Below are 20463 nucleotides of genomic sequence, written 5' to 3' on the forward strand. Positions count from 1 at the left end.
TGATTCCAATGGAACACAGAAGGCCATGGCTGTTCTTGTCATCATTTTCAGAAGTTAGAGGTATCTTAGTCTCCATTTGGAGCCACCTGTGGATGTCATACATGAATTTATCTTAACCCTTTGGTAGGCTGTTTGTTTCTAGTTTTAGCTTGTGACACCTTTTGAGATTATGTTCTATGTTCTGTACGAGAGAAAAATCATTTATCTTTTTGCAGATAGAGTAAATAGTCAGGGAAAGAAAAAATCCAGGGCCTGGTTTACTGCCCTGGAGAGTCAGACCTGAATCTGACGTTGAAACAGGAGATTCTGGGCAGCAGGGATATTGTTCTATAATTTTTGGTTCAGTTACCTTCCCCTTCCAGAGCAGAATCCATGTCTTTGTATTCTCAGCATCCAAACAGTAGCTGCATATAGTTGACCCACAAGAACTGTGGGTTTTTTTGTTAAAAAAATTTTGTTAAAAAAAAATGGATGGATGCCTGTCTTGAAGAACTGATGGGGAACCTAAGTGAGTCCATTTCACTACTTTGAAATTTTGGCAAGAACACCGTATGTTTCTCTACTAAATACCCAGCTCTGAAATTTCCCACAGAGCTCTTAGTTGATAAATATTGATTCCATTTCAGAAGTTGCCTCTTTGTATTTTACTTTTAAAATATACTTATTATTTTGCATGTATCCTTTGGCCTCAATTAAAAATTGAAGTAGAAATATTTTAGCTGAGAATATAAGAAAATGTAAGAATGCAGTGAATTTCTAGAAATAAAGGACTGACTGTAAGAAATATATCATTTTAATTACTGGACATGTTATAGATAGGAATGAACAAGGGACTGACACAGAGAACATAAAGAAAAAGTTGAATGGAAAAAAAAAGACAAAAATAAAAAAAGAAAAAAATGAAAAAGTTGAATGAGTTGGAACAGCAGCAGGGGAGGGTCTGGTAGAGGAAAAAGTTCTATCATGATCTGTATAGACGCCTAACTTTGGAGAAGGCAGTTAAACTATGCTTTCCAAATTCTTAATAAACAAAATGAGAACAGTAATATCTACTTTAGCAGACACACAAATTAGAGCAAGGATCCAAATTAGATGATGTTTAAGAATTAGGTGATTAGCTTCCCCATGTTTCTCAAGGGCAAGAGCTCTGTTTTATTTATCTTTGTACCCAGAGTCCCTAACACAGTGCCCACCTGGCATGTAAATAAATGGAAGCTGTTTTAATCATTAGGCAATAGATTGTCAAGTAGAGAGCAGAGGAGTGCACAAAACAAAAGGCAAATTTTGCCAGGTAAATGTGTCTGTGTGCACGCACACGCGGAGGTGCGTAGTAATTTGTGCAGAAGTAAAACAAAGACAATGAAATTGGGACAAGTCGGAGTGGGATGGTCAGTGTTATCAGAAAGAGACACAGCCACAAGATTTGTGACATTGTCATTAAAGACACTGTAAAGGAAAAGAGAGATTCTCCTTAAAAGAAGAAGATTGGAAAAACAAAGGACATTTCCTTCCTCTTCTTCTCACCTTTTGTCTTCATTTATCCAGTTTATCTTCTGCCCCATCTTCCATCTCTTCCATCTCTTGAGTGATACTCTTCCCAATGACTTTGTTCCACACTGAGTTTTACCTTCTCTGACCTTCTAAATACATTAAAAAAAAATTATTTCCACCCTCCACCAGAGCATGTACTCATTTGCCATTTTATCACTATTTTGTCTTTCCCAGATTTCATGTCAGAGACTGCTAATTGTCCATTAAAATCCATTCTCCTTTTCTTCCATGATTTCTAGACTCCTTTGCAGTTAGGTAGCTAAATGACTATGTTCTTTCTGGTGGAAATGATATATGCCACTGTTGGGCTAGACTGGCAAAACCTCCAGAGACCTTCCATGCAATCCCCCACTCCCCAAAGGTTGATTGGTGTCAAAGATGACCAGAACAACTAGTTGAAGACAGCAGAGCTTCCATCAGCTTGGTTTCCTGAAGAACTGCATGGAGTAGAGGCCTTCCACCATCACAGAACAATCAACAATAAACAGTTACCTGAGGAAGAAATAGAATTCTATTATTTTTGAGACATAACACTCTGATTTGTTTGTGATAGCCCACCACAACTAATACAGACAGGTGTATCTCTTCTCTCCAAGTGATTACATGTCTTAACTATATCACCCTCCCCAGCACTAAGTTCATCTTAGTAATAATAAACATTTCATTTTTTTCTTCTTTTATTAACTTGTGAAGCTAAAATTAAATAAAACAGAGGAAAAATATCACAGCTATAAATCTGGGATGGAGAGTAGAAATGATAACAAAGTGGAGAATGTGCAGGAAAGGTATACTTCTCTGGAAAGATAAAATCTAGGATATTAAAAATATCATTGCTGCTGTTGTTTAAATTACATTCCTGTGCTATCCATAACTGCTAATAGAGATTCCAAAAATACAAAGTTTTATGTGAAAGCCTAAAGCTCCTTTAAGAGAAAAATTATATTTTCTTTTGTTAAGATATTTGTTATCAGACTCTTTAACAATGAAATACTGGAAATCACAGAGCTGAAGAACTGTGAATCCAATGCAAACCACTAAGCTGGATTTATTTTAGTGCCACTATGTAGGCCAGAGGCTTTTGTGCATTTTGATTTCTGTTATTATCTTGATGGTCCTCGTTTCTAGTACTCTGTGTGTCAGTGATTTAATCTGGATTTTTACTTATAAGAATCATTCAATTAAGAAATATTAAGAAGATCTATTCATTCTCAAATCCTTGGGAAAAAATGATTAAGATCTCTGTAAGCAAAATAATAATTACCAGCAAAAGAACTTTAAAAATCCACTGAAAAGCAATTGGTAACAACTCCTAACAATGAAATTTTTAGTATTCAAATAGGTCTTTAGTCTGTTTCGCCTAGAATGGAAATGCCTAATATTCCCCAGCCTACAGCCTAGGATTGATAGGTTGAGAGATACGTCCTCTGAAAACAAGTAGAATGGAGAATCCTGAATAGGGACTGTAGTGCTTTTGACAACTTATTGATTCAGTAGGTCCTTATTCAGTTTCTCACAGACATTGGATAGACTGTCCTGGTAATACACTGGCATGGGTGCCAATAAGAGGCAACTAAAAATAATCACAATAACAAAAGTCTGAGGAACAAAGAGACTTGCTTCCTATCCACAGTATGAGCAAAAGGAGGTCTTTCAGACAGAGGTAGAAGGGCAATATTAGGCTCCAAGGTATTTAGAATATTTCTACCAAAAGATTAAAAATGGAAAAAGTTACATCTGTTGATCTGTCACAATGAAAGGATCCATTTATCCAAGGCACATTTAAAGGTCTGGTATACTGCTTCACCTAAATCTAGCAAATTTGATGAACTCATGCAATTGTTGAAGGTGAATTTTTCACCAGCACCACCTCACAAAGATTGTCAACAACATGGAGAAAGCATTTTTCTATTACACATGTTCCAGAATTACCTTCTTCATCCCAGCAATCAGATTTAGGAAATTTCTCTGATGATGCATGTCAAGATTACCTACTACTCTATGGAGCTCATAGTGGAGTCCTTGTACTTCTTAAATGTGTTATTAGAAAGACGTATCTAGCCTGGTATTAGGACACTATGCCAGGTTCTATCTGTTCAAAAAACATTTTTTAAGGGGCATAAACCAACGTGGGGCTTAAACTCACAACCCTGAGATCAAAACTTAAGCTGAGATCAAGAGTCAGAAGCTCAACCAGCTGAGCTGCTCATATACTCCATGACCTTGTACTTCTTAACTAAATTTGATTTGTCCTTTTAGTAGATCAGCAAAATACATCATCAACTGAAACTACATCATAGCATAGCACAAAGCTTAAGAAACACCTTCCATTGTAAATACCAAGCAAAATACAAAGTATGAGTTGGTAGACTCTAGAGAACATTCAACTCAATTCCATAGATTTCAATTCTATATGTTTTGTTCCTCTGGGATTTTCTTTTTGTTCTCACAAGTTTACTGATAACTGCAAAGTTTCTCAATAACTATTTGGGTTTGAATCCCAGCTTGCCTTTTACTAGCTTTGGGACCTCAGCCAATTTATTCAACCTTTCCATACCTTAGTTTCCTATTTGTAAAATGAATTAATATATGTGCAATACTGTTTGACATATAATAATAGCTCAATAAACCACACCAATGACTCCCAAAATAGAACTTCTATTCCACACTCTGTCCTTTTGAGGCAATTGCTCTAGCTAATCACAGGGACACTTAAAAGAATCTATGGGCAGTTTAAGTTCCACATGTCCCCATATCAACTTTTCATATTCTTACTGAAAACAAGTTCTATTGTGTCTATTTTTTACTTTCTGAATTTGCTATAATTCTAAAATCCAAGGGAATTGGAATTTAAAGTTATATCCCCAACTTTGATTTGATTGCCACATAATTTTCTAACTCCTAATCAGAAGTAAGATTAGAGAGTTAGATCACAGATCTAAAATCCTGGCACATAATTCTCTGCATAGAAAATTGCATGGAAAACTTATAATTTCATGTCTGGGGGAAAAAAAAGATGGCTTATCCTGATCCTATTCCAGAAATTTCATTATTTTTTTTGTACCACTGTTTATTTCTTAGCAAATAATGTTTACATTCATTTATATGCCCTAAAACACAAATAAGTATGGTTGCTAAATAATATTATACCATTAAATTTCTTGTTTAATGCTTCTTCATATTGCTTGTTAGAAGTTAATGAACAGTATATGCAATTAAGAAAGAAATAAACACCAAATCCTCCATGAGCCACAGAAATAAATCAGTATGTCTTAATCTCAGAATGAGAAACAAAGATATTTCTTCCTCAGACCAAACAAAGCAGAGATTTTCAAACTGAAGGAGAGCGATAGAAAAGTTCGACCCCAAATATGGTAAGCTTGGACTAGATAGCTGAGCCTGAGCATTAATAAAAGATTAGAATCTCACATTTGAAAAAAAGTATGAAAAGTTTTTGCTAGTGTGCTGGGAGTCAGTAAAGGCACAAATATCCTTCTCTGGTTTTAGAAAAATGTATATGTTCTAGATGCTAGGCTGGAATTCAACTAAAATGGTGTTTTATTATGAAAACAGATGATCTGTCTTTGACATTTTTAGAGTCCACCCATATTCACTCAGATGCTGCTCCTGTAGTAATTCCAAGAAGAGCCAAGGCTCCTTGGAAAACTGTTCTGGTCAGTAAGTCCTAGCCAAGTGCTCAGTAAGGTACTCAAGGACATTCCAAAGCTCAGGACTCTAAGTCTGGATAGGCCTCTCTGGCCTGGGTGTCAAACTAGAACCTAAACATGCCTCCTACAAGACTATGAAGAGCAAGGTGAACCTTGAGGAACCAGTCACCAAGTGGAAACCCTATTCTAGCTTCTCCACTGCCTTTCCCACTTCCTGCCAAATAACCAAATGAGTTTGGCTCTAGATAGAATCTCACCTTTGCCTCTTTTTCCTTTGGAGCTAATTAACATTTATATGGGTATTTTTTGTTTGTTTGTTTTGTTTTGTTTTGTTTTACCATAAATAAATTTACTTCTTTCTTAAGGCTCATTTGGAAAAGTCAAAATCTAGCCAAGGAATCAACATATGCCAGGAGTTGTTTTCTCAATTTCCATGGCAGAAGGTCATACAAGGAGAATTGTTATGAGCTGCAACTAATTATTCAGGTACAAGGTTAAAGAGAGTGAGGCTAGATTCATTTTTTTCTCTTTGGACCTCAAGTGTAGTTAGTGAGTTAATTCTACTTCTCTATTTATTGCACTATGATTACAGCTTCATGCAAGGTCTCATATTTTTTTCCTCTTCATCTCCTATCCACATTTCCATTTTCCTTCTTTGTTAGAGGTACCCACTTTATTTTGCTTTATTTGTGTCAGATATGTATGGATCTCTAAAAAATCATTGCCAAGTACTGAATTGTGTCACCACCACTCCCACAACAGGTCGAGGGGCAAAGCTGTTTTCTCCACCATTTCAAAGAGCGGGGCCATCATTCCCACTTCAGGGGGCTAGCATGACCCTGCCCAGTGTGTTGGGTGTGAGGGTCTTACAAAATATTGAACCAAATGAGTTCAATAGTTGCCTTGTTACATTTTGAACTTTTTGGAATGTGTTATCCCTTCCTCCCATCTGATTTCTCCTTTTTGGCATGGGAATATCTATTCTATGCCCATCTACCATCGTATTTTGGAAGCACATAATATATCTGGTTTCACCATTCACAGTTGGAGAGGAATTTTGCCTCAGAATGAGTCATACCTCAAGTTTCAACCATATCTTATTTAGATGATATTTAGATAAGACTTCAGACTTTAGGCTTTAGGGTTGATGCCAGAATGAATTAAGATGGGGGGCAGGGGAGGCTACTGGGGTGGAATGGATTTTTTTGTTTTGCTTTGTAAAAAGGACATGAATTTGCACTGGGGAGCTTGGGGTGAAATGCTATGGACTAAATTGTGTTCCTCCAAAATTCATATGTTAAAGCCCTAAACCCCAGTGTACCTAGAGATAGGATCTTTAGGAGGTAATTACTATTAAATGAGGTCATGGTGGTGGGGCCCTAATCCAATAAAACTGTAGTCTTATAAGAGGAAGAACCTTTGCCTCTGCCTCTGTCTTCCTCTCTCCCATGTAAGAAGGAAACCACCTGCTGCAACCAAATGAGAAAGAAGGCTCTCACCAGAACCCAACCATGTTACCACCCTGATGTTGGACTTCCAGCCTCCAGAACTGTGAGAAAATACACTTCTGTTGTCTAAGCCTCCAGGCTATGGTATTTTGTTATGGCAGTCTGTATTGACAAATATAATCATAGTATTATTTTGTGTCCCTGCACATTTTAATCTATATAAATGGTAGTGTACTATTGCTTAAATTGTTTCTTTTCCACCCAACACTGTTTACAGATGTATCCATGTTGCTGTATATATATTTAAGTCATTACATCTGACTGCAGTGGAGTGTTCCAATGTATGCTTCCAATGTATCCTTTATCTACTTTCTAGTAACAGACTCTGGGTTGCTGCTACCTACGACAAACAGGATGGGTTCAATATTCTAATACATGACCCCTAATAGGTTTCTATAAACACAGAGTCATGTACATTTTGGCTCAAATAGTATACACAGATCAAATTTCCCTCCATACTGCTAGATTGCCTTTTCAAATGGTTGCACCAGCATGTGCTTCCTTGGATAGTATTAAGAGTCTCTATTCTTGCCAACATTTGGTATATATAACCTTGTACTTTTTGCCAATCTGGTGTGTATAATTTAGGAAGTTTTTAGTTGTAATTATCATTTATCTGATTATTACTGACATTGACATCTTTTCTTATGCATGCTACTCATTGGGGTTTCCTCTTCTGTGACTTGCTTATTCATATCTTTTTTTTTTTTTTTTAAGATTTTGTTTATTCATGAGAAACACATAGAGAGGCAGAGACCCAGGCAAAGGGAGAAGCAGGCTCCTGAGGGAAGCCTGATGCAGGACTTGATCCCAGGACCCCAGGATCATGACCTGAGCCAAAGGCAGATGCTCAACCACTGAGCCACCCCAGCGCTCCAATCTTCAGTCCATTCAAGCTTTATTTTTATAGATAGTATGAGTTAGGAATCCAAATTTATTTTTCTCTACCTAGTGAGACTTTAGTTCCCTAATACTATCTACTAATAATCCATGCCCTTCTCCATGTTTCTGATATACTGACTCTATCATGCCAATTTCCCATTCACAAGGGAGATGTTCTGAGTTCCCTTTCTGTTTCATTGATATAGTGTATGTTTCTGTGGCAAACCTCATTTTTATTATTGATTGCTCATGTACTATAAAGTATTCCCTCTTTTTTATATAAATTTATATTTTCGTGTACTTTTATTTTTCCATATAATTTTTAATCAATTTGTCAAAAGCTCTTTAAAAATCCTCAGATAATTTATTAAATATACATTGAGTACATACCTAATTTAAAGGCAGCTGACACCTTTAAAATCTTAAATTTCCTCATAGATGAATTCGATGTAGTCTACTATTTAGCACTATTTTCCTTTGAATCTTTAAATAGTTTTAAAATATTCTCCATAGGGCAGCCCCAGTGGTTCAGCGGTTTAGCGCCACCTTCAGCCCAGGGCATGATCCTGGAGACCCAAGATCGAGTCCCATGTCGGGCTCCCTGAATGGAGCCTGCTTCTCCCTCTGCCTGTGTCTCTGCTTCTCTCTGTGTGTCTCTCATGAATAAATAAATTTAAAAATATATATTCTCCATAAAGATCTTGTGCATTCTTTTTTTTCTTTTTTCTTTCTTTTTCTTTTTCTTTTTTGTTTAGAGAAAGAGAGAGTATGTGCAAATGCAAGTAGAAGGGAGGGGAAGGAAGGGCAGAGGGAGGGGAGAGAGAGAATCTTTTGAAAATTTTAAAAACACTTTATTTAAATTCAATTTGCCAACATATAGTATAACATCCGATGCTCATCCCATCAGGTGCCCTCCTTAGTGCCCATTTCCCAGTCATCCCATATGTTCACCCTCCTCCCCTTCTGCAATCTGTTGTTTGTTTCCCAGAGTTAGGAGTCTCTCATGGTTTGTCTTCCTCTCTAATTTTTCCCCACTCAGTTTCCCTTTCCCTTAGAGTCTCTTTCACTATTTTTTATATTCCACATATGAGTGAAACTATATGATAATTGTCTTTCTCCGATTAACTTATTCCACTCAGTGTAATATCCTCCAGTTCCACCCACGTGGAAGCAAATGGTAGGTATTTGTCCTTTCTGATGGCTAATACTCCATTGTATATCTATACCACATCTTCTCTATCCATTCATCTGTCGAAGGACATTGTGGCTCCTTCCACAATTTGGCTATTGTGGACATTGCTGCTATAAACATTGGGGTGCAAGTGTCCCATCCTTTCCCTACATCTGTAATACCCAGTAGTGCAATTGCTGAGTCATAGAGTAGCTCTATTTTTAACTTCTTGAGGAAACTCCACACTCTTTTCCAGAGTGGCTGTACCAGCTTGCATTCCCACTAACAGTGCAAGAGGGTTCCACTTAGGAGAGAGAGAATCTTAAGCAGGTTCCACACCCACTGCAAGCCAGACAGGGGGCTCCATCTCATGACCCTGAGAGATCGTGACCTGAACCAAAATTAAGAGTCGGTTTCTTAATCAACTGAACTACCCAGACACCCTAAGAGCTTGTACATTCCTTATCTTATCAACTCTTGGATACTTTAAATATCTTTTACTGATATATCTTATTTGCTTTTACATTATCTAGTTAATTATTTCTATTGTAGAGGAACATTTTAATTTTAAATTTAATCTTGTATCAAACTTGTAGAACTCTTATCCATTCCAATAGTTTATCTATTGATTCTATTAGGTTTTCTCTATTGATGAGGGTATCATCTGCAATCAATGGCAGTTTCAACTTTTCTGTTTAATCTTTATACATTTTTTTTTTTGTCTTAAAGCACCATCCAGGACCATAACAGATGGCTGAATCTGCTTCATCTATCAATTGGCTTGAATGTTTGGCCATACTAATCAGTTCTTTTACATTTTGTTTACTTTTATGTGATTTATTTTACATTTCTGAGGTAAGTATAATAAAAAGTCTAATTACTGTTGGTAATTTATCTACTTTAAGCAACCTTTGCTGTTGCTGTCCATATTTTAAGTGTATAAGTTGTTTGGTATATATCGTTCTCAGTTCAGTACCTACCTAATCTATTATTCCCCTTACCAAAATACACCTTTTTGTCTTTTATGATTTTTTTTACTTATGTGCTAAAAATTTACTATGAAATTCTTTGAATATTTGGAAGAATTCATTTTTAAAATGACATAAACTTATTTGTATGCATAATTTAATTTCTTTGATATTTATTGAACCATTCGAGTTTTTTGTTTCTTCTTAAATTAGTTTCAGTAAGTTGTATTTTTATCTAAGAAACTATTTATTTCAAATTACTTTTACATTTTTTCCCATAATTTTATTAATATTCTGCAGTATTTTTTAAAGATTTTATTTATTTATCTGACCCAGAGAGAGAGCACAAGCAGGGGGAGCTGCAGAGAGAGAGAGAAGCAAGCTTCCCACTGAGTAGGGAGCCCGACATGAGGCTTGATCCCAGGACCCTGGGATAACAATCTGAGTCAAAGGCAGAAGCCTAACTGACTGAGCCCCCAGGTGCCCCAATATTCTTTAGTATTCTTATAACTTACATTGCATATAGGTCCTCATTTTTGTTCCTAATCTTGCTTTTATTTCTTCTCCTTTTCTTGATGGACTTCAAAGCCTTATCAATTTTATTAGTCTTTTTGATTTGTTATTACTGACTTCTGTATCTAGTTTTCTATTAGTTATTACATGCTTTTATTTTTATTATTTCTATACTTCACAGTCTCAGGTTACTGTATTTTCTTTCTATCCAAAGCAATTTTATACAGAAAAGAAAAAATTAGAGGATTTATGTTATCCGACTTACTCTAAAGCTATAACAATAAAGAATGTATGATATTGGTGTTGAGAATAGACATATATATTTTGATGGAACAAAATTGACACTTCTAAAATAGACTATATACAACTAATCAAAGCCTAAGTAACTATCCTTCAAGAAGGGAATGACAGAGTAGTGACTGGAGAAGGCCATAGAATCAAGAGAGGTTTCTTTTCTTTCTTTTCTCCCCCAGCTTTACTGAAGTATGAATGACTAATAAAATTGCAAAATGTTTAAAGTATACAATGTGATGAATATATATATACATTTATTTATTTATTATTTATTTTAATTTTTATTTATTTATGATAGTCACAGAGAGAGAGAGAGAGAGAGGCAGAGACACACACAGGCAGAGGGAGAAGCAGGCTCCATGCACCGGGAGCCCGACGTGGGATTCGATCCCGGGTCCCCAGGATCGCGCCCTGGGCCAAAGGCAGGCGCCAAACCGCTGCGCCACCCAGGGATCCCTATTTCTGCCTTATTTATTTATTTATTTATTTAGGTAGAACATTTAATTCTACTCTCTAAGAAAATTTCAATTATACAGTATAGTGTTACTATGGTCACCATGTTATACATTAGATCTTCAGACTTTATTTATCCTACTCTTCTTATAACTAAAAGTTTACATCCTTTCCCAATCTCTCTCTATTTCCCCACCTCCCAGGGGCAACTGGGTAGCCTCAGTTGGTTAAGCATACAACTCTTGATTTCTACTCAATCATGATCTCAGGATTGTGAGACTGAGTGCCACATCAGGCTCTCAGCTGGGTATGGAGCCTGCTTAAGGTTCTCTCTGCCCTTCCCCCACCCTCTCTAAAAAAAAAAAAAAAAAAAGACAGCCTATTTCCTCACCCCCCAACTATGGCAACCACTTTTCTACTCTCCATATCTATATAAGTCTGACTTCTTTTTTAAATATATATATTTTACATATAAGAGATACTATGTAATATTTATCTTTCATTTTCTGGTTTATTTTACTTATAATGTTCTCCGGGTTTATCCAGGTTGTCACAAATGACAGGATTTTCTTCTTTGTTAAGGTCAAATAATAACCCAGTGTGTTTGTGTATGTATGTGTGTATGTGTATATATTATGGACATTTACGATGTTTCCATACCTTGGCTATTGTGAACAATGCTGCTATTAACACGAGAATACAGATCTCTCTTTGAGATAAAAAATGCCCATGTCCTAATCCCCAAAGTCTTTGAATACGTTATTTTACATGGCAAGGAGGAATTAAGGTAGCTTATAGAATTAAGGTTACTAATCAACTGACCTTGAGATAGAGAAGATTATCCTGGATGACCTAGGTGAGCTCAGTGGAGTCAAAAGGGTCCTTATAAATAAAAGAGGAAGACAGGAGGGTCAGAATCACAGAGAGATTTCAAGATGCTATACTCTTAGCTCTAAAGATGAAGGAAGGAGTGTAGCTGGTTTCCAGAAGTTGGAAAAGATAACAAAGCACATTGTCCCCTAGAGCCTCCAGAAAGAATGCAGCCCTGTTGACACCTTGGTTTTAGCCCAGTAATACTCATTTCAGACTTCTGACCTCCACAACTGCAAGATAATGTGTTCATGTTGTTCTAAGTCACTGAGTTTGTGGTAATTTGTTAGGGCAGCAATAGGAAACTCAATATAAGGTGAAGGTTCAGTAAACAGTGGTAAAAGTTTAAAATACTGCTTGTGAGGATTAGATGAGGTACCTGATCAAAGTTGGAGGTTTAGAAGGAGTTAAGCAGGTAGACATGGGAGAAAGAATATTCCAAATAAGGAGAAGATCATGAACAAAATCAGGAAAACAGGAAAGCTCAGCACATACAATAATCACAGCCTGAAACTTACAATGTTAAGATAGGAGCCTGGTAAATAATATAATATGTGTATTATATATTATATGTGTAGACACACACAAGTTACTTACATCGTGATCAATGACAGTAATAAAACCCAAACTCAGGATATAGTCCAATGAGTCACTCTTATTTGTAACTCTCCTTTGAAGTATGACCAATCTAGATCTTGCTCAAAACTAAACAGTAGCTTTTAAAAAAAACAGTTTAAATAATTCCCTTTGAAATATAAATTCCTTAAAAACTAATGGTTATAAGGATGGCATGATCTGAGCTTTCATTTCAACTCCACCGTTTATAAGATGTGTGAGCTTCTGCAAGTTATCTCTTAGAACTTCAACAGCCTTATCTAAAATGAGGAGGGTAATTACACTTGCTTCACAGGGGTTTTTGTAAGGTTTAAGTAAGATGATGCACGGAAAGGAAATGTCACAATGCTAGCTACTTTCACTATTGCTATTTTTATTCTTGTGAAGAGTTTCTCCTAGAATGTCTCCTAGAACTCAGGCAGTTAGCTGGTTTGGAATGTTTCTGCAGCAATTTTTTTCTGCCTCTGACTTTGAACAGTAACTGACAATAGACGAATTTGTTTTCGTTATACCTGAACTGAGTAACATAACTGGCACCAAAGACTATGCAAGAAATTGTCATTTTCAAAGGCAACCACAAACACTGTGGCATCAGAACAGACTCATTAGCTGCAGGAATTATGTAATATAATTCTGAAGGATTTCTTCTTTGGTAGGACAATAGAATTCTTTATTCTCAGGAACTGTGCCAAACAGAGCTACTATTTATAATTTACACAATGACACTGAACTTTATAGATGAAAGTCAATATCTAGTGAGTGAAAGAAATAAGTGTTACGAGAGTGTGCCAGAGCATTAGAGTTACACTTCGTTGTATAAGTTAGTAAAATAACTTTATTCCTTAATAACTCCTTCTACAACAACCTGGGCTATGTATTCAATCCCTTAACTTAAGCATAACTGAATGAGAAAATATTTCTTGCTTTCTGTTGTAAATGGAAGATAAAGTATCTGGGCTTGATTTAGCCCTTGAGATACCTTTGGCCTCCATGGTTGCACAAAGGACATACAGACATGAGATCATCACCAGATAACCCAGAAGTCACAGAAACCTAGGGGAACAGAGGACTTGATAAATTTATACATCTTTATTTATAAATATTTAAAATAATTATTGGCAAGATAATGTTTCAGCTTCTTTCCAATATCGATTTTTTGCTAATCAACCTGGAAATGGTTATGTTTGTATGTGTGTGTATACACAATGACAACTAAAAAGAGAGAAGAAACAATGTACAATTTAAATTTCTTTTCTTGAATTCTGTAGTTTTTAAGAATGCTTCACTTGTTTTACTACAGACACCATTTGAATCTTTATCTAATAGGTTGTGAAATAGTGTTCAAAATTTAATGAGTAGAGTTAGAGGTTCTGTAGAGATTTTACAGGGAACCTTGTTGGGCTTTCTTCACCAACACTTAAATTACTAGACAGTATGCAGTTTGACGTCAGGGATGATACCTGAATACTGATACTCATGTTTGTGTTTCTAGCCCCTAGCTCAGTGTCTGGCACATCGGATTTGGATGAATGGATACCTGAGTGAATTAGTGAATGACTACTGGCTTGAATGAAGTGATAAAGACAGGACTAATTAAACAAGACGATTGCTTCCTGAGGTTCTTAAAGGCTTAAATAAAAACAATGGTTGCAGGTTATTTAATGAGGAATCTACTTGAAAGACGGTGTTCAGAAGCCCTATAGTCCTGGAGACCAAGCAATATAAGGCAGTAGTGGCTGGATCATCAAGCAGGTTGTCATGCTGCTCATGCAAGCCTTCTTATTGGATGCAAATCTCTAGATATGTCTTCAAGTCAAAGGAAATATAACATAGAATTTGGTCACTCTCATCCTTTTAGTGTATTCATTTGCTATTTCATTTCTTTCCATGTTTCCTGCCTGACAAGAAAGAAGAATTACCACATCAAAGCCTGCAACTCTCCTGAATCGTGACAAAAATTTGAATTTAGTGTTTGAAGAACATGAAAAAAGAAGAGGAGGAGAATAGTCATGGATTTTTCTGGTCATTAACTGCATTACATGTTGGGCTGTTCACAAAAACCATCTGACCTTTATTTTCCTAATATGTAACTTGAGAATGTAGAATTAGATATTCATTGAATTCCCTTTAAATTTTATATTCAGTGATTTTAGCTAAATATATGCTATTTGGGGGGTAAATATAAATAGCATGGTAGTTAAGACCTGCCTTTACTTCCTCCTCTGCTAATTTAGCAAAAACTTCTCTAAAGTAAAGAGATTTGCTCCCCTCCCCATAATTTGCTGATTTATTGTCATCTGTGCATGTAATGGGACTCAGAATGATCAAGGGGTCCACAGTTCACCCCAGGCCCTCTGCTGGAGACCTGAAACAAAGATGAGAAAGAATGCAGAGGACAAGAGTCTGGTCACCTAACTTCTCCAAGAAAAACAGTAACAGAGGACAAACTAAATCTCCACTGGGCTATGTCTGGTGGGGAGCATCTTACATTGAGGAAGATGGGGTTAAGGCAAGAGTATAATCAAGAAGATGACCAACGAGACAGATGAAAATGAGGAACGAAAGTGGATTTGCAGAAAGAAATCCACCAGTGAATTTCAGAGAAATGGAGAATTAGAGAAGAAAGAAAGGAGATTGTGGTCAATTTTTCTGTGAACTATATGCTTAAATTTATTTTTTAAGAAAAAAAGCAAATGTTTCATTTCTAAATTTCTTTTTCTTAAAAACAAATGTTTTACATGTTGGAATAGTTTTAGATTTTTAGAACAGTTGCAAAAATAATACCAACAGTTGGCATGTATCCCACACTCAGTTTCTCCTGTTAACATTTGAGATTGCTGTGATACATTTATCACAACTAATGAATCCATATTGATACATTATTATTTGCTAAACCATGTTTTATTAAAATTTCACAAGTTTTTCTGAATAGCCTTCACCTGTTTCAGGACCCCATGCAGGATACACTACACTTAGACTCTTCTTGGCTGTGATAGTTTCTCAGACTTTCCTTGTTTTTGATGATCTTAACAGTTTTGAGAAGTGTTGGTCATGTATTTCATAATGTCTCTCACTTTGGTTTTTTGTCTGATGTTGTTCTCATGATTTCACTGGGATTATAGGTTTTGGAGAGGAAGACCACAGAGGTCAAGTGTCATTCTTATCACATCATATCAAGGGTATATGCTATCAACAGGACTTACTGCTGCTGATGTTAACTTTGATGGCCTGGCTGAAGCAACATTTGCTAGATTTCTCCACTGTAAAGTTATTTCCTCCTTTTTTTTTTCCTGTATTCTTTGGATGCAAGCCACTAAGTGTAGTTCACACATGAGGGGTGAAGAGTTCTATCCTACCTCCTTGAAGGGGCAGTATCTACATAAAATATTTGGACTATTTTAGGGGAGATTTGTCTTTTCTCTCCCATGTTAATCATTTAAATTAGTATTTGACCCATTCTTTATGTGGGGTTATAATCCCAAGGTTATGAATTTTGCTGCCTAAAATCCTTTATGTAGTTGAATTTATTCTCTTGAACATACCCCTCTGAGGGACGCATAACTCCTCAGGCTGCTTTTGACATCTTTTCTATGAATCTAAGACTGACTTGGGAAAGGCTCCTTCTGTGTCCTTATTACTTTTTACACTCAGATACATATTATAATATATTTAATTCATAATTCAGGAACCAGGACATTTCTATCATGGTAATAAACCATCGATTTTAGACATTCCATTCAAAGAAATTACATGCAAACATCATGACCCCTTGACACTGGGAATTTTAGTTGTTAGACCCTACCGTGTAAGGGTGTGATGACCTCAAGGAGAGTGGTTGAGACAAGGCTTGCTAGTGTCCTTGACAGGCTGTAATATAATCAGGACACGATCATTGAGTGTATATGTGTGTACTAACCTTTTGTTCCTCTATTATTAGTCTGTTTTAAACATAAATTTAAGATTTGATGCCATTCCAATAACCTTGAAACTTATTTCAAAAGACAGCGAATAAAGGATCTTGAAAAATGCATATTAATATGGCTGTTTTTAAAGTGTGTCAGCAATACCAAATGTACAACTTAAAATTACACATCCCCATGATTTTTTTCAATATTATTGGCTATACTCCCTATGCTGTACTTTTTACCATCATAAGTTATTCATTTTATAACTAGAAGTTTGTACCTCTTAATCTTCTTCACCTATTTTGCCTATCTCCACTTGATAGTATTTTTAGTTGTTGTATCCATCAAGGTATGTTAACTGCTATAATAAATAACCTCATTTCAGTAGGTCAACACAATAAAAGTCTATTTCTCAGCCAAGTGAAGTATGATATAGATACTTCTGATCAGGGAGCTCTCTGTATGACTCTCCATCCAGTCCCATGAGTGGGAAAGAGAGAGCATACACCCGATCACCTGCAATGTTTTAGGGGCAGGACCTGGGAGAAGCCTACATTACTTCCACCTCTGCCTCCTTTCCATTGGCCAGTAATCAGTCCCACAGTCCCACGGTCCCACAGAGGGGCAGAGAGGACTGGAAAATCCAGTCCCAGGGATAAACAGATTTTTGAACACAGAGCATTGTACCTGCCAAAGCTGCTTAAACAGTTTTCCTGAAATGAAGGTAGATTTCAACATAATTCTTTTTTCCTTCATAATTTTTCTTACTACTCACTCTTTTTTTTTTTTTTTTTGAAGATTCTCTTCTTTTACCTCATGATTTGGTATTCCCTGTGACTCTATCCTTAATCAAGAGCATCTCTTCCCAGCCTGTGCTCTCCCTCAGTAATCTTGTTCATTTCCCTGGCTTCAACTGCTGGGGATTCCCACCTTCATTTCTACCATCCATATTTCTCCTTTGATCTGCTGACTTGTATTTTCAAATGCTGACTAGGCCCATGTAGATGGCTCAGAGGCTCTCAAACTGAGCATATCCCAGGATAACTTTATTATCTTCCTCCTAAATTATATTCTTGTTTATCTCTTTTTGCCATTTCTGGGAATAGACCAATTTCAAAGTGGTTTCTCAAGCGATAAACAGGGATCATCTAGGTTTTTTTTTTACTTCCTTTTTATAACACATCTGATTTTTATGTTCTTTAATCTTTATGCCCTAGGTAGTTCTTTAAATTTCTCTTTTGTCCATAATCACTGCTAAGTGCTTAAATTTAGGCTTTATTGTCTCTCATCCAGACTGTTGTAATCACCACCTAACCATCATTACTTTCTTAAAAACCATCTGATGTCAGCCTCCATTTGGCCACCAAAATCATATTTTTAGATATAGACCTGATCAGCCCACTCCTCACCTAAAATCTTTCACTGTCTCCCATCTGATAAAAGCTATTAATCTTCTCTCAAAAGAAAAAATGAGACATGTGACAAATGGCCAGCCTTCCCCATATTTCCAACTCCTTCCTCACTTCCCAGCATGACTATTCTCACCTCTTCAACAACCAGGACAGTAAGGGAAAATGTCAGTCAATCTAACTCAGGATGTAAATGGTAGAAAGTAAAAACAAGCTAAATATCGTTTAGGGCAAACCACTGATGAGATGTCATGAAAACCAATTATGAACACCTGACCCAAAGGGCCACCAGCAGTGCTAAAGTTGAAGTTCAGCCATAAAAACAACACTTGAGGTCAGTCAATACCAAAGCATGCTGTTAATGAAAAAAGCCTGAGGCAAGTGGCTCCAGGAAATTTGGGCATCCACAGCTAGTCTTTATTGGTTGATTACTGGGCTAGTGTATGTTTGAGGGAGAGACTGGGAAAAGAAAAAGAAAAGAATGGTCCCAAAGCAATATGTTAGGTAGATTGAATTTAAATTCAACTCTAAGTGAAATGAATCGAAGCAAAATCAATATTATATATTCCTAATGCGCAGAAAATACAAGATATAAATTAGCTTGAAGAACTCTTTCCTTTGAAATGGAATGGGGCACAGATATAATTTGAAAGGAGACTTCTAAAAAAAATGAGACTTCTGTTTAGAAATGAAAAGTCAAATAATTATCATCATTTTTATATTTGCTACTCTTTTATAGTGTGGATAAAGGAACTTAAGTAACAAGGTTAGAAACCTACCCATACTATGAACTAGCTTTCAGTTCCATTTACTAGAACACTATATTCCTGTCTAGAGGTTGAGATCTTATAAACAACAAGTATTTCTTTCTCACAGAGAAATTGAAGATCAAAGTATTAGAAATGTTTAGTGAGGGTCTGCTTCATGATTTGTACATGGTCATCTTCTTTCTGTACCATCACATGACAGAAGGGGCAAGGGAGCTGTCTCGGGTCTTTTACAAGAGCACTAATCTCTTTCATGAGGGTTTTACCCTTATGACCTAGTCATCTCCAAAAGGCCGCATCTTCAAACACCATCACACTGAGGCTTAGAATTTCAACATATAAATTTGGAAGTGCAATAAACATTCAGTTTAATACGTATACCATTGGACAGAGCTTAGACACAAGACCACACATACCTACAAATGAAGATGTGAAATGGGATCCTATTATTTAAAGAAAAATTGGTATGAGGGGGTACTTAGTGATAATATCACATTCTAATGTTTTACTCTGTTCCCTATAGCTGTTAGCGAGTATGTTCTCCTTTCTTTACATTTCCTTAAAATTAGAGAATACCAGATAATTCATTTCTGTAATGCAACTACTATATATGATGATCTTGTTATACTATGGTTTATGTGTTTGTTTCTTCCATTAACTTTCTATTAGTTAAGGTTCTCCAGAGAAACAGAACCAAGATATAAATAGATGATAGATGATGATAGATGATAGACAGATAGATAGATGATAATTTATTTTAAGAAATTGGCTCACATGATTGTGGCAGTGAGCAAGGGTAGGCCAGAGGCTAGAGACCCAGGAAGAGCTGATGCTGCAATTCAAGTCTGAAAGCCATCTGCCAGCAGAATTTTCTCTTCCTTGTGGAGGTCAATCTTTTGTTCTATTCAGGCGTTCAACTGATTAGATGAGGCCCAGCCACATTATAGAGGGCAGTCTATTTCACTACAAGTTCACCAATTTAGATGTTAATCTTACCCAAAAGCACTCTCACCTAAAAATTTAGAATCATGTCTGAGCACACATCTGGATACTATGGACCAGCCAAGCTGACACATAAACAACCATTACAAACAGGATACAAACTTTTTAAGAGAATAAGATGTAAACTCTTAAAAATTAAATATTGAGAATAAATCCACTGGTACACACTTTAATACAATATGTAAGACATATAATGACAAATAAAATTGACAAAGAAATTAGAAAAGTCAGATCAAAAGACTTTCCAAAAATATGTAACAGCAAGCTCCGAATACAAATCAGAATTTCTGGTGGCACACCTGAGAGCTAATTCTTCTTTTCACTTAAACTCATCTCCTCAAACCAATTCTCTGTGCATCATAACACCATAGCCATTATTCCTAACTTTAGTTGTAAAGAATCATTTTCTCAGATAAAATAAATAATTACTCATTAAAAATGTGCATATCTTTCAGTATTTGAAATATTCTTGGTGTTCCAAATTTATTCTTTCATTCTATAATCTAATATTGATTTAGGTCATTTGATACCTATTTTGCATAAAGCAAGATGAAGCAAGAATTAAGATAAAGTTATCACTTTCAATAAACAAAATTTGAAGAGAGATAAGATCTTGCAAAAATATCTTTGTTAATACTTTACTTATTTATTTAGAGAGAGAGTATGAGCGAGGGGAGGAGCAGAGGGAGAGGGAGACAGAGACTCTGAAGCAGACTCTGCACTGCGCGTGGAGCTGGTCACGGGGTCGATCTCACAACCTCGAGATGATGACCTGAGGCAAAATCAAGAGTCAGATGCTTAACCAACTGAGCCACCAGGCACCCCTGCAAAAGTATTTTTAATGTAACAAATGTGATGTTATAAGACAAATTCTTTGAAAGTTCAGAATA

At 36.1% G+C, this 20463-nt stretch overlaps 2 long non-coding RNA genes across 4 annotated transcripts in view; one reads left to right on the forward strand and one right to left on the reverse strand.

The window, feature by feature from the left end:
• Window positions 1–20463, reverse strand: part of LOC121474546 — a 122805-nt gene that overhangs the window by 46182 nt on the left and 56160 nt on the right. For all 3 annotated transcript variants that reach the window (XR_005983430.1, XR_005983429.1, XR_005983428.1), the window contains one exon: window positions 1525–2043. This is a non-coding gene — a long non-coding RNA (uncharacterized LOC121474546). The remainder of the gene's footprint in view (window positions 1–1524; window positions 2044–20463) is intronic.
• Window positions 6650–16520, forward strand: LOC121474552. Its single transcript, XR_005983431.1, has 3 exons — window positions 6650–6767; window positions 9507–9632; window positions 13983–16520. It is a non-coding gene; the product is annotated as an uncharacterized LOC121474552 (long non-coding RNA).

The sequence above is a fragment of the Vulpes lagopus genome, chromosome 1, assembly GCF_018345385.1.
Source record: "Vulpes lagopus strain Blue_001 chromosome 1, ASM1834538v1, whole genome shotgun sequence".
In the NCBI taxonomy this organism is placed as follows: Eukaryota; Metazoa; Chordata; class Mammalia; order Carnivora; family Canidae; genus Vulpes; species Vulpes lagopus.